Genomic DNA, 12,146 nt, shown 5'->3' with positions numbered 1-12,146 from the left:
CTATCTACAAATTCAATGCAATACCCATTAATATCCCAACACCATTCTTTAATGAAATAGAGGAAGCAATCCAGAAATTCATATGGAACAATAAAAGACCTAGAATAGCAAAAACACTCCTAAGCAGAAAGAACAGTGCTGGAGGAATTACAATACCCAACTTCAAGCTGTATTATAAAGCTATAGTAATAAAAACAGCTTGGTATTGGCACCAGAACAGGCCTGAAGACCAATGGAACAGAATTGAAGACCCAGAATTAAACCCACAGAACTATGCCCACTTAATCTTTGATAAAGGAGCTAAAACAATAGTATGGAAGAAAGATAGCCTCTTTAACAAGTGGTGCTGGCAAAACTGGCTCAACACATGCAACAAACTAAAACTAGATCATTATATATCACCCTGCACCAAAATCAATTCCAAATGGATTAAAGACCTTGAAATCAAAACAGGCACCCTGAAGACACTAAAGGAAGGAGTAGAAGAAACACTTGGGCTCCTTGGCACAGGACAGAACTTCCTTAACAAAGACCCTGAAAGGCTACAAATCAAAGAAAGGTTGGACAAATGGGACTGCATCAAACTCCAGAGCTTCTGCACGGCAAAGGACATAGCTCTCAAGATAAACAGAAAGCCCACAGACTGGGAGAAGATCTGTACCGGACATTCAACAGGCAAAGGCCTCATCTCTAAAATATATGCAGAACTAAAAAAATTACCTTCTTCCAAAACAAAACTGCAAAGAACCAATAGCCCCCTCATCAAGTGGGCTAAAGACTTACAAAGAAACTTCTCTGATGAGGAAATGAGAATGGCCAATAGACATATGAAAAAATGCTCTACATCACTGGCCATAAAGGAAATGCAAATCAAAACAACATTGAGATTCCATCTCACCCCAGCAAGAATGTCATATATCAAGAAAACTAATAATAACAATTGTTGGAGGGGATGTGCCCAAAAGGGAACCCTACTTCATTGTTGGTGGGAATGTAAACTGGTTCAGCCACTCTGGCAAGCAGTATGGAGATTCCTCAGAAGGCTCAATATAGAACTCCCCTATGACCCAGCAGCCCCACTGTTGGGTATCTATCCAAAAGCCCCAAAACAAAATCACAGTAATACCACCAGCACAACAATGTTCATCGCAGCACAATTTGTCATAGCGAGAAGCTGGAACCAACCCAGATGCCCCTCCATAGATGAATGGATCAGGAAAATGTGGTACATTTACACAATGGAATTTTATGCCTCTATCAGAAAGAATGACATTGTTCCATTTGTAAGGAAATGGAAGGACTTGGAAAAAGTTATACTAAGTGAAGTGAGCCAGACCCAAAGAAACATGGACTCTATGGCCTCCCTTATTGGGAATAATTAGTACAGGTTTAGGCAAGCCATAGCAGAGCATCACAAGGCCCAATAGCTATACCCTTAGAAACACATAAGATGATGCTAATTGAAATGAACTCCATGTTATGGAAACAAGTGATATATCACAGTTGTAACTACTTTCAACGTCCTATGTGTATGTGTAGTTTCTATTATTGATAATGTTTTATATCACCTTCCTATGTTTGTACCTACACTATCTCTGTAATCTTATCTGAGTATATTGGAAACCGTGTTGGAAGTAGGAAATTCAAAGGGAATACCAAATTCGAGAGACACAGGGTAAAAAAAGAGAAATAACTACAAAAGCAATACTTGCAAAACTGTTTGGTGTAAGTGAACTGAACACCTGGGGGGGGGGAGGGAAAGGGGGGAGGGAGGGGGGCATGAGGGACAAGGCAACAAACAGTACAAGAAATGTATCCAATGCCCAACGTATGATACTGTAACCTCTCTGTACGTCAGTTTGATAATAAAAATTTGAGAAAAAAAAAAAAAAAGATCATGTCGTCTGCGAATAGGGATAACTTGATTTCTTCCTTGCCGGTGTGGATCCCTTTGATGTCCTCCTCTTGCCTTATTGCTATGGCTAGGGATTCCAGCACTATGTTGAAAAGAAGTGGGGAGAGTGGGCATCCTTGTCTTGTTCCTGAGTTTAGGAGGAATGATTTTAGTTTCTCCCCATTTAATACGATATTAGCAGTTGGTCTGTTGTATATGGCTTTTATTGTTTTGAGGAATGTTCCATCTATTCCTGTTCTCTCCAAAGCTTTTAATAGGTATGGATGTTGTATTTTGTCAAAGGCTTTTTGGGCATTGACTGAGATAACAATGTAATTCTTAATTTTAGATATGTTTATGTGGTGAATTACGTTGATTGATTTACGGATGTTGAACCATCCTTGTGACTGAGGGATGAAGCCTACTTGGTCATGATGTATGATTTTCTTGATCAGTTTCTGGATCCTGTTAGCTAATATTTTATTGAGGAACTTTGTGTCTGTGTTCATTAGTGATATTGGTCTGTAGTTCTCTTTTTTTGTTGGTTCTTTGCCTGGTTTGGGAATGAGTATGATATTAGCTTCGTAGAATGAGTTTGGGATTTCTCCCTCTGTTTCTATTTCATGGAAGAGTTTGAGTATTGGTATTAGCTCCTCACTAAAGGTTTTGTAGAATTCGTTGGTGAATCCATCTGGGCCTGGGCTTTTCTTTGTTGGAAGGTTCTTGATTACCTCCTGTATCTCACTGTAAGTTATTGGTTTATTTAGTTGATTTATTTCTTCTTGGTTCAGTTTGGGCAGTTTGTACTTCTCTAAGGATTGATCCATTTCTGTAAAATTATTTTTTTTTTGCTGAGTAGAGGTTTTGGAAATAGCTCCTTATGATTGTTTGAATATCGTGTGTACTTGCTGTAATTTTTCCGGTGGAGTCCTTGATTTTATGTATATGAGTCTCTTCTCTTCTTTTTTTTTGTAAGTCTTGCGAGGGGTCTGTCAATTTTGTTTATTTTCTCAAAGAACCAGCTTTTAGTCTTATTTATTTGTTGAATGGTCTTTCTGTTTTCAATCAGATTTATCTCTTCTTTAATCTTTGTGATCTCTCTCCTAGTTGTTTTTAGATTCTGTCATTTATTGTTTCTCCAGTTGTTTTAGTTTCATCGTGAGGGTATTCACCTGATCTGCTTCCATTCTTTTAATGTGAGTGCTGAGGGCAATGATCTTGCCCCTCAGTACTGCCTTAGCTGTGTCCCATAGGTTTCTTTATGATGTGTTTTCATTGTCACTGTGGCTTATGAATTCGTTGATTTCATCTTTAATTTGGTCTGTGGCCCAAGTGTTGGATAGCAGTGTGGGGTTTAGCCTCCAAGAGTGTGTATAGCCTCTGTGGTATACTTTGTTGTTGAGGGTTACCTTTAATCCACTGTGATCAGATATAATACATGGCATGACGTCAATACTTTTGTATTTGCTGAGGTTCTTTGTGTGGGCTATGACGTGGTCTATTTTGGAATATGATCCATGGGCTGCTGAAAAGAAGGTGTATTGGGTCTCTGTAGGGTGGAAGATTCTGTATAGGTCTGTCAGATCCATTTGGGAAATAGTGTTACTTAGGTCCTCAGCTCCCTTGCTAATCCTCTGGGTGTGGGATCTGTCTCTTGGAGAGAGTGGGGTATTAAGGTCACCCACTATGATTGTGTTTGCGTCTATCTTGTTCTGTAATTCTGTGAGAATTTGCTTGACGTATGTAGGGCCTCTCTTGTTCGGTGAGTATACATTTATAGCCGTGATGTCTTGATTATGGATTTTTCCTTGTATTTATATGTAGTGTCCTTGTTTGTCTTTTTTTTTTTTTTTTTTTTTTTGGCCAGTCCTGGGCCTTGGACTCAGGGCCTGAGCACTGTCCCTGGCTTCTTCCCGCTCAAGGCTAGCACTTTGCCACTTGAGCCACAGCGCCGCTTCTGGCCGTTTTCTGTATATGTGGTGCTGGGGAATCGAACCTAGGGCCTCGTGTATCCGAGGCAGGCACTCTTGCCACTAGGCTATATCCCCAGCCCTTGTTTGTCTTTTTGAGTTGATTTTAATGAAAAGTCCAGCTTGTCAGAGATCAAGATGGCTACACCTGCCATTTTGGTAGGTGCATTTGCTTGGTAGATCTTGCTCCATCCTTTCATTCGGAGCCTGTTTTTATCTCTTGCTGTAAGGTGGGTCTCTTGTAGGCAGCAGATGTCAACTTTTTGTTTGCGGATCCATCCTGCCAGTCTGCTCCTCTTTATCGGAGAGTTTAAACCATGTATATTTAAAGAGATCAAGGATAAGGGTGTTTTTTCTCCTTCCATTTTCTTGTTGGGCTGTTTTTTCCTCTTTTTTTTTCTTGTCTTTAGTGAGCTGTTCTTTCTGTTGGACTTTGGCTATTGTAGTTTCTATCTGATTCTGTCTGTGTGTCTTGTATGATCTCTGTTGGGTGGGGCTCCCCTCTTAGAATTCGCTGTAGGGCTGGGTTTTTTATTCACATACTCCTTTAGCTCCTCTTTGGTGTGGAAAGATCTGGTTTTCCCTTCGAATGTGAACTCCAATTTCGCTGGATATTTGATCCGAGGTTGCATATTGTTAGCCTGAAGTACTTGGATGGTGTTCTTCCACTCACTTCGCGCTTGGTAGGTTTGTGTGGAGAGTTCTGCTGTTATTCGAATCCTCTTCCCATTGTAGAAAATTTCTTTCTTCGTTTTGGCTGAATTCAGAATTTGCTCTTTAATCTTGAGGTCTGAAGTCTTGACTATTATGTGCCTTGGGGTGGCTTTTCTGGGGTCTGGCCTGCCAGGTGTTCTATAGGCTTCGGTTACCTGGATGGGGTCCCTTGGGAGATTGGGGAAGTTTTCTGCAATAACTTTATTGAGAACATGTTTAAGCCCTCTGCTCTGGTATTCGGCTCCTTCTTCTATTCCAATTATGTGCAGATTATATCTCTTGTCTTTGTCCATTAGTTCCTGGATTAGTCTGCCCTGAAGCTTCACCGTTTCTTGGAGTGTGGTCATTTTCTGGTTGTTGTCGGCTGCTTCATCATCCAGGCAAGAGATTCTGGATTCCATATGGTCCACTCTTTGTGTTATGGTTTCAATTGCGGAGTTTATGGATGTTAGAGAGCTATTTATGGTTGTCAGATCAGCTCTGATCGTGGAAATTTCTTCCTTTAAAGAGTTGTATTTTAAATCTATTTTTTCATGTGTTTCAATTCTCTGGATGTGAAGATTTTCTTTAAAGGAGGCTTGCATTGTATCCATTTTTGCTTCCATTTCTTTAAAGGAGGCTTGCATTGTATCCATTTTTGCTTCCATTTCTTTCTTGGCTTCCTGGGTGTCCTTCAAGATTTCCGCTCTAAACTTCTGGAATTGTTTTCTGATTTCATTTCTGACCCTTTCCATCATTCCTGTTAACATGGCCTCATTTGCTTTTTTAGTCTCCATCTCCTCTTCAGTCGTGCTGCTTTTTGGAGCTGGCGAGTTGGCTTGCTCTTTGATGAACTGTGTTATGTTTCTTTGTGATTTGTGCATCTGGAGATCTGTGGATGGCTTCTCAGGTTTGGTTTGTAGCTCTGCCCTCCCTCCTGTGTAGGCACGTCTACCAGAGCAGGTGCTGCCACTGTGGCCCCGCCCACCAGTGCGGGGTACGCCTACCAGAGCAGGCACTGTTGCCGGGGGCCCCAGCCACCTGTGCGCTGTGCACCCGCTACAACAGGCGCTGGCGCTGTGGCCCCATCCACTTTAGCGGGGTATGCCCTCCCAGAGCGAGCCCCGGGTTGTTGGGTTGTGTTTGCACCCTCCCGCGAGTCCGCTGGGGGTGGGCGGTATGTGTGGGGCCCAGTGGGATCGACTGTCCGGGCGTGGGTTAGCGCTCTCAGACTGAGCCTCCGCTGCGAGGGGGGACATGATCAGGCCCAGGTGTCCCTGCTGTGCTGGTGTTGCCCACCAGTGCCTGTGATTTTAGTTGTAAGAGTCCGCGAGGTCCAGGTGCCTTGGGTGGGGGTTTGCACTGCTGGCCCTCCCCTGGCTCCTGTTGGGAAGGGGGCAGGGCCGGTTCTGCCAGATCTGGATCCTGTGTAGCCTTGGGGCTGCTCCACCCTTCCCCTGCTAAACTGACTTCCCAGCACCTGATGGGAGCTTCCCGCCTGATTTGGGGGTTCTTTGTTCCCTCGGGGTGGGGAGGGGGAGGGAGGGAGATCTAGTTTTTTTGTAGGGCTTGGGTCTCTGACAGCTGGTCTCCCGTTGGGTGAGGGGGTAATGGGGGACTTACTGATCCTGGATTGTGTGTGTGTCTCGCGCAGCTGTTGGTCCTTCAGGGGGTGGTGAAGTGTCATGGTGGTGTCCCCAGTTCCCTCCTTCTGCCGCGCTGGGTTCCCCAGCCGCCGTCTGTCCGAACCCGGTGTGGACCCCAACTTCTCCTCACTGCCGTCGTATGTCTTGGTCCGCACCCTCCCTAGTGACCGTGGGGTCTCCCGCTGTCTGAATTCTGCGCTCCTGGCAGCCTGTCTGCCGATCGCCGGGTTCCCCTTTCCCAGCCTGGCCCTGTTCGGGCCAGGGTCGGCTGGTGGGGGGAGGGTGCCCCCGAGATTCTCCGGCTCCGTATAGGTTTTCGGCTCTTCTTTTTTACTCCTTTGTGTTTTCCTGTGTATCTCCACTGCTTCTGGCTGCTGGTTTTGCTGGGTTCTTGATGGGGTGTTGGGTGTTGGAGTTCCCAGCTCGCTATTCAGTTGGAGCGAGTCGGGGTGCCTCCCTACTGTGTCGGTGCCATCTTTCTCTCTATCTGAAGGATTTTTTTTTTAATTTACTCTTTTTGAACGTTACCATTATGATTCTGTCTTTGTTACTGTTTTCTTGGTTTGTCTGTTTTTTTTTTATTAGTTTGTTTTTGAGGTGCTGAGGACTGAACCTAGGGTCTTATGCTTGTTATGCAAGTACTCTACCACTGCACTATCAATTTTAATTCTTTGTAACTTACATTATATTTTCTGATTCTAATGGTTTCTCCCTTTTCCTCCTGACCACTGCTATCTTCAGCCTTATGGTGTGTGCTGTGCCTCTAGGAGATGGTGAATTTCCTTTTGAGAATGTCAAAGGTAGAGACCTATTTTTAGGCCTTCTAGAGATTTCTTTAATAACTTTACCTCATTATTTTTAGCTTCTAGTTACCCATTACCTACTGACAACTTACTGAAATGGTTAAAAATTAACATATATGATTAAAGAAGGAAGGGGAGCTGTAGCTCAAAATGGTAGAGCACTAGCCTTGAGCAAAAAAGCTCAGGGACAGTGCCCAGGCCCTGAGTTCAAGCCCCATGACGGACAAAAAAGTAAAGAAATGTGAGGAAATTTCACTTTTATTCCTCCCTTTATCTCTCCTCAAATTTGATGTTATTATTGTTTATTGTTGAAATGTGTGACTTTTCCTTCTATAAACATATTTAAACTGGTGGTTAGTGTTATTTCTGAAGATAAATAGGTCCAATTCTGCCCATCAAGTTTTTTTTTACTGGAGTATCATTTTCATCTCTTAGTTTGCTAGATTTTGGATTCTAGTGATTTTTTTTTGCCAGAAATGAGTCAAAGTCACTGAGCTTTGGCATGTGCAAAAATGGTTTTATTATTGAAACACAATTTGGGTGGATATAAATTTTTTGTTTACACTTCGTGCTTCCTCAAAACATTGTACACATGGCTTACACATTTTTCTAGTATTGAGCTAGTAGTAGGGAGAAATCTGAGCTTTTGTTCAGTCATACTTTTCTCTGGTTTTGATTTTAAGGTGTGTGTGTGTGTGTGTGTGTCCTATACATTTGAAGAATTCCTCCTCTACCTTTGACATTCAGAAATTTACCAGATTTTTGTCTTGCTGACACTTTCTCCTATTTCTCTATATCTCCTATTTCTAGTTGAGCACTGGAGGCCCTCTGGTCAGAGCATCACCTCCCCTCTTCTTTCTAAAATGGTAAACAGTTAAGTGCTGTGCTGGGTCCTGTTACCTGGTGGATAAGGCTTTATAAATGTTCCTTGGTTAAGAGTGTAGCCTGAGGGGACTGGGGATATGGCCTAGTGGCAAGAGTGTTTGCCTCGTATACATGAAGCCCTGGGTTCAATTCCCCAGCACCACATATACAGAAAATGGCTGGAAGTGGTGCTGTGGCTCAAGTGGTAGAGTGCTAGCCTTGAGCAAAAAGAAGCCAGGGACAGTGCTCAGACCCTGAGTCCAAGACCCAGGACTGCCAAAAAAAAAAAAAAAAAAAAGAGTGGAGCCTGAGCTGAGCTGGGTGCTCACACCTATAGTCCTAGCTACTCAGGAGGCTGAGATCTGAGGACAGCAGTTTGAAGCCAGCCTGAGCAGGAAAGTCTGTGAAACTCTTATCTCCAATTAACCACCAGGAAAGTGGAAGTAGTGCTGTGGCTCCAAGTGATAGAGCGTTAGCCTTGAGTGCAAAAGCTCAGGATCAGTGCCTAGGTGCTCTCAAGTCCCATGACTGATAAGAATGGAGCCTGGTTCTCTCTTCAACTTTCTTTAGAATCCTCAGGTTGAATAATATCCATATAAAGTTCTTAATACACTTATGTCAGGAGAAGTAATTCTTATTACTTATATTAACATTAGTGCATTTAATAAAGCAAATTAAATTGGCCCAGTGTGTTTCTAGGAATTTGTTGTAGGTTCTAGTAATACTTATATTTAGTTAGTGTTGAGCTTGAATGCTTTCTTAATTGGTGGCTGCTTTTAGGCCAACTATGATTTATTTATTATTTATTCACTAGAAAAGGTTGAATCCTAATTCTGAAGAGCTGTACCTCTTTAGATTAACATTAAAATTTACATTTAATTTATTTATATTTTGGGTAAATTTTAAGTTGAACTAAAATTCTCTGGCTGGGCAATCAGCTATAAATTCCTATTTAATGTGTCAATGAATGGGCCTGGCCTCGTTGGACTACTTCTGTCTTCCTCTCTCCAAGTAAGCAGTGTTGCCGTGTGTTTCCAGAATTCTCTCTTGGCCATCTCAGGGGAAGAGAGACAGCCATTTAGAACAGCAATGATTCCTTAGATCTACCATCTCACACTTCTAAATGCTACATTTTGAAGACTAGTGCAGGAAGTTATTTTCTTATTTTGTCTGATTATTGCTAGTGTGCTTGGTGTTGTTCGCTGGGCTTCAAGCTTTTGTTGTTCACATTCCATATTCATTTGCTTTTAGGGAAAGATGCCTCTCTTCCCTTTGCCATCTTGCCCCATACATCATAAAATTCTTCTAAACAAATTTGGAACCTTATGAGCAGAGCTCCATTTCTTCCTCCTCCCCCTCTTCATTCTTATATTTCTTGTAGAACACAGTGTAGCTAAATACAAGTGACATTAAATTCCTACTCACTGAATACATGAATAATATTTTATGATAATTTTGCCTAATTTATGACCTGTTGTTGAAAGAAGGGAAAGAAGGATACTGTGTCCGTCACCTTGGGACAAGTATAGTTTTTGATTCACCTGACGAGCTGACAGGGAACAAACAGGATCAGGAGAATCAGCCTAACGTCTGAATGTGTATGTCAGGGGCTCTGTGTGGCTTGGGGCTCTGCTTTTGATGGAGTGTGGGATGAGCTCTGGGGTGAATGGCACTGGATTGGTCAGGAGTGCTTTCTCTCTTTGGGTTAGTTTTTGTCCTTTACCAAACACATTCTTTTTAAGGGCACCATGTGAAATTTGTTACCTGGAGTCTTGTTATTGCTCAAGTCAAGTCCCCTTTGACTATCCATTTTTCTCCCAGGGCTTTGCTGGATGCTTGGGGACTGTCACCTGGTGAAGTAACACATAGGTCCCTGCTCTTCTCTATGACTTGTGTTTGGCCATGGGCAGTTTCAGGGTCAAGATGAAATAATTACAGCTGCACGTGGCAATGAGACTCTTAGTGCACCTCAGCGGTTGTGTATTGATGTTCCTTCTCTTCTTGTTCGGGAAGGAGGAACAGGCGTCCACAGGCAGAAGGTCACTGGCATTCTTCTGGCTATTGGTTTTCTTGTGCTGTTCAGCAGTTCATTTTTTCTTTCACAAATAGGCCTTTTACTTGTCACCATTAAAACTGAATTTTAAACAGATTCTTGAAATAGTGGTTCATATCCATCAGCTCTCTTGACTTTAGCACCAATCTTGTCCCCAGTAGCTTTTCCAGAACTACCACCTTCACTATGAAGCTCTGTGAGTTTTCCTAATTCAAACTTGGGTTTCTTCAGTGTTTCTACTTTTCTAATGAAGACATCATGAAGTGGATAAATAGACTGGCAAGCCTTTTCCATGTCTTTCCCAATGCAGTCTGAAATCAGTTTATTAACTACGTCTTTCAAGTCATTTATCTGTACTTTTTGGGTCATGATTTCCATCTCCTTTTCCAGATCTGGCAAATCTGCTGATGCTGAGCATAGGAGGCCTTATGGATCTGATTGTTAGTGTTTTTGTTTTGTTTTGTTTTTTTAGTAAAACCAACACAGAACAGATAAAGCAAATAACCATCTGTAGTCTTGATGTCAACATAAGCCTCAATCATGGTCTGCCACTTTTTGACCATGGAGCACATTTTGTCTTGGATGAGATCCGTGCCATGGAAGTTGGTCAGGCAGTTCTTGCCGTGAACACATTTAGTAATTAGTGTGAATTTTCTAAATGTGACTTCATCACTCTGCAGACCAGCGAGGCCCACTTCAAATACCCAATCCTTGAGACCATCAGGTACGATTATGGTTCCTTGAGTTCTCGTGACTAGTGCTTTCCCAATTCACATCATACCAATCTTTCTTAGAAAAGGGATCACCCACTTTCTTCTTGGCTTCTTTTTTGCCACCTTTTGTAAAGTGCTTGTTCTTGCTGACCACCATGGTGCTGGTCAGAAATCCAAAAGGACCCTTAGATTTTTCTAACTTCAGCCCTGCAGTGAGCTGGGGCACCAGCCCCAGTGGGGCTTGATTATGACCTGGGAGGAGTGGGTGGTTTCACAAGGTGACTTTCTAACAAGTTCAGGTACTGTAACAATCTTTCCGTCTACAGAGTGGAACCACATGCCCGGGTGCTCTTTTTTGGTCTTATACTAGTCAAATACAGTTTCTTACTTGAGGAAAGTGCTTCCTACAGAGGCTTTGAGATTTGTTAGAACTGGGTCAGGGTGGGAGAAGGGATGAATGCATCCATAAGTATGAACATGAGCATTTCATCCATATATGTTAAGTACAGAGTTTTAAAACTTTTTACTATGAAAATAGAAAAATCTAAAGAAAGAAACAGAATATCACTATGTAAACCTATGTTCTCAGTTTCAATAATTACTCCCCCACCTGTAACCAACATCATTTCATGTGCACCTCTTGTAATTTTCTATGCGACTTCTTTTTTTTGGCCAGTCCTGGGCCTTAAACTCAGGGCCTAGTACTGTTCCTGGCTTCTTTTTTCTCAAGGCTAGCACTCTGCCACTTGAGGCACAGCATATGTGGTGCTGGGGAATTGAACCCAGGGCTTCATGTATATGAGGCGAGCACTCTTGCTACTAGGCCATATTCCCAGCCCTTTCTATGCTATTTCAACACTGTATTATTTCACCCCTAAGTCCGCTGTGTGTGCTGTTAATAGATAGGGGAGTCTTTTATGAACATAATCACAATATAATCACATATAGCATAGAGCTGATAGTATTTTCCTAGATTGTCAACTGCTGACTAGAGGCCTCATAAACATCACAATTTTTTTTTAGCTTTTTGTGTGAATCACCATTTATTTTATATTTCAAATGTATTTTAAAGCTGGATGTCTGTAATCCCAGCACTTGGGAGGTGGTAGCAGGAGGCTCATGAGCTTGAGGCTGGTCTGGGCTACATTGCATGATCCTGTCTAAAAGGGGGGTAGGGAGGATTTGAAGTCTTAAGGTTACCACTTTCAATTTTTAAGACTTTTATTTGTTGAAGAATTGGAAGTCGCTTATTATCTCTGCATGGAATTGTTTACCTGGCTGTCCACTTACACAACACGGCCCCCATCAGTAACTGGGGTGGGGGTGTTGTCCCACTGAGAAGTGTAATACCTGACTTTGTTTCGGTGATGCTTGAAATTTAAGTGGCTGAATTCTCAAAGGTTTAATGTTTGACAAACCTAACCATAAAATATATATCATGGCTTATCCTTTGAAAGTGTGTTCTTGACTGAAAATTGAAACCGGAATGCCTAGGAAGGCTTAGATGTTC

General features: G+C 42.3%; 1 pseudogene; it reads right to left on the bottom strand.

The window, feature by feature from the left end:
* Nucleotides 1-10,010: 10,010 nt before the first annotated feature.
* On the bottom strand, nucleotides 10,011-10,793 carry LOC125350571 (annotated as a pseudogene).
* Nucleotides 10,794-12,146: the final 1,353 nt, after the last annotated feature.

This window comes from Perognathus longimembris, chromosome 4 (genome assembly GCF_023159225.1).
Source record: "Perognathus longimembris pacificus isolate PPM17 chromosome 4, ASM2315922v1, whole genome shotgun sequence".
Lineage (NCBI taxonomy): Eukaryota > Metazoa > Chordata > Mammalia > Rodentia > Heteromyidae > Perognathus > Perognathus longimembris.
The sequence above is the reverse complement of the archived record's forward strand: the minus strand, read 5'-3'. Positions and strand labels throughout refer to the sequence as shown.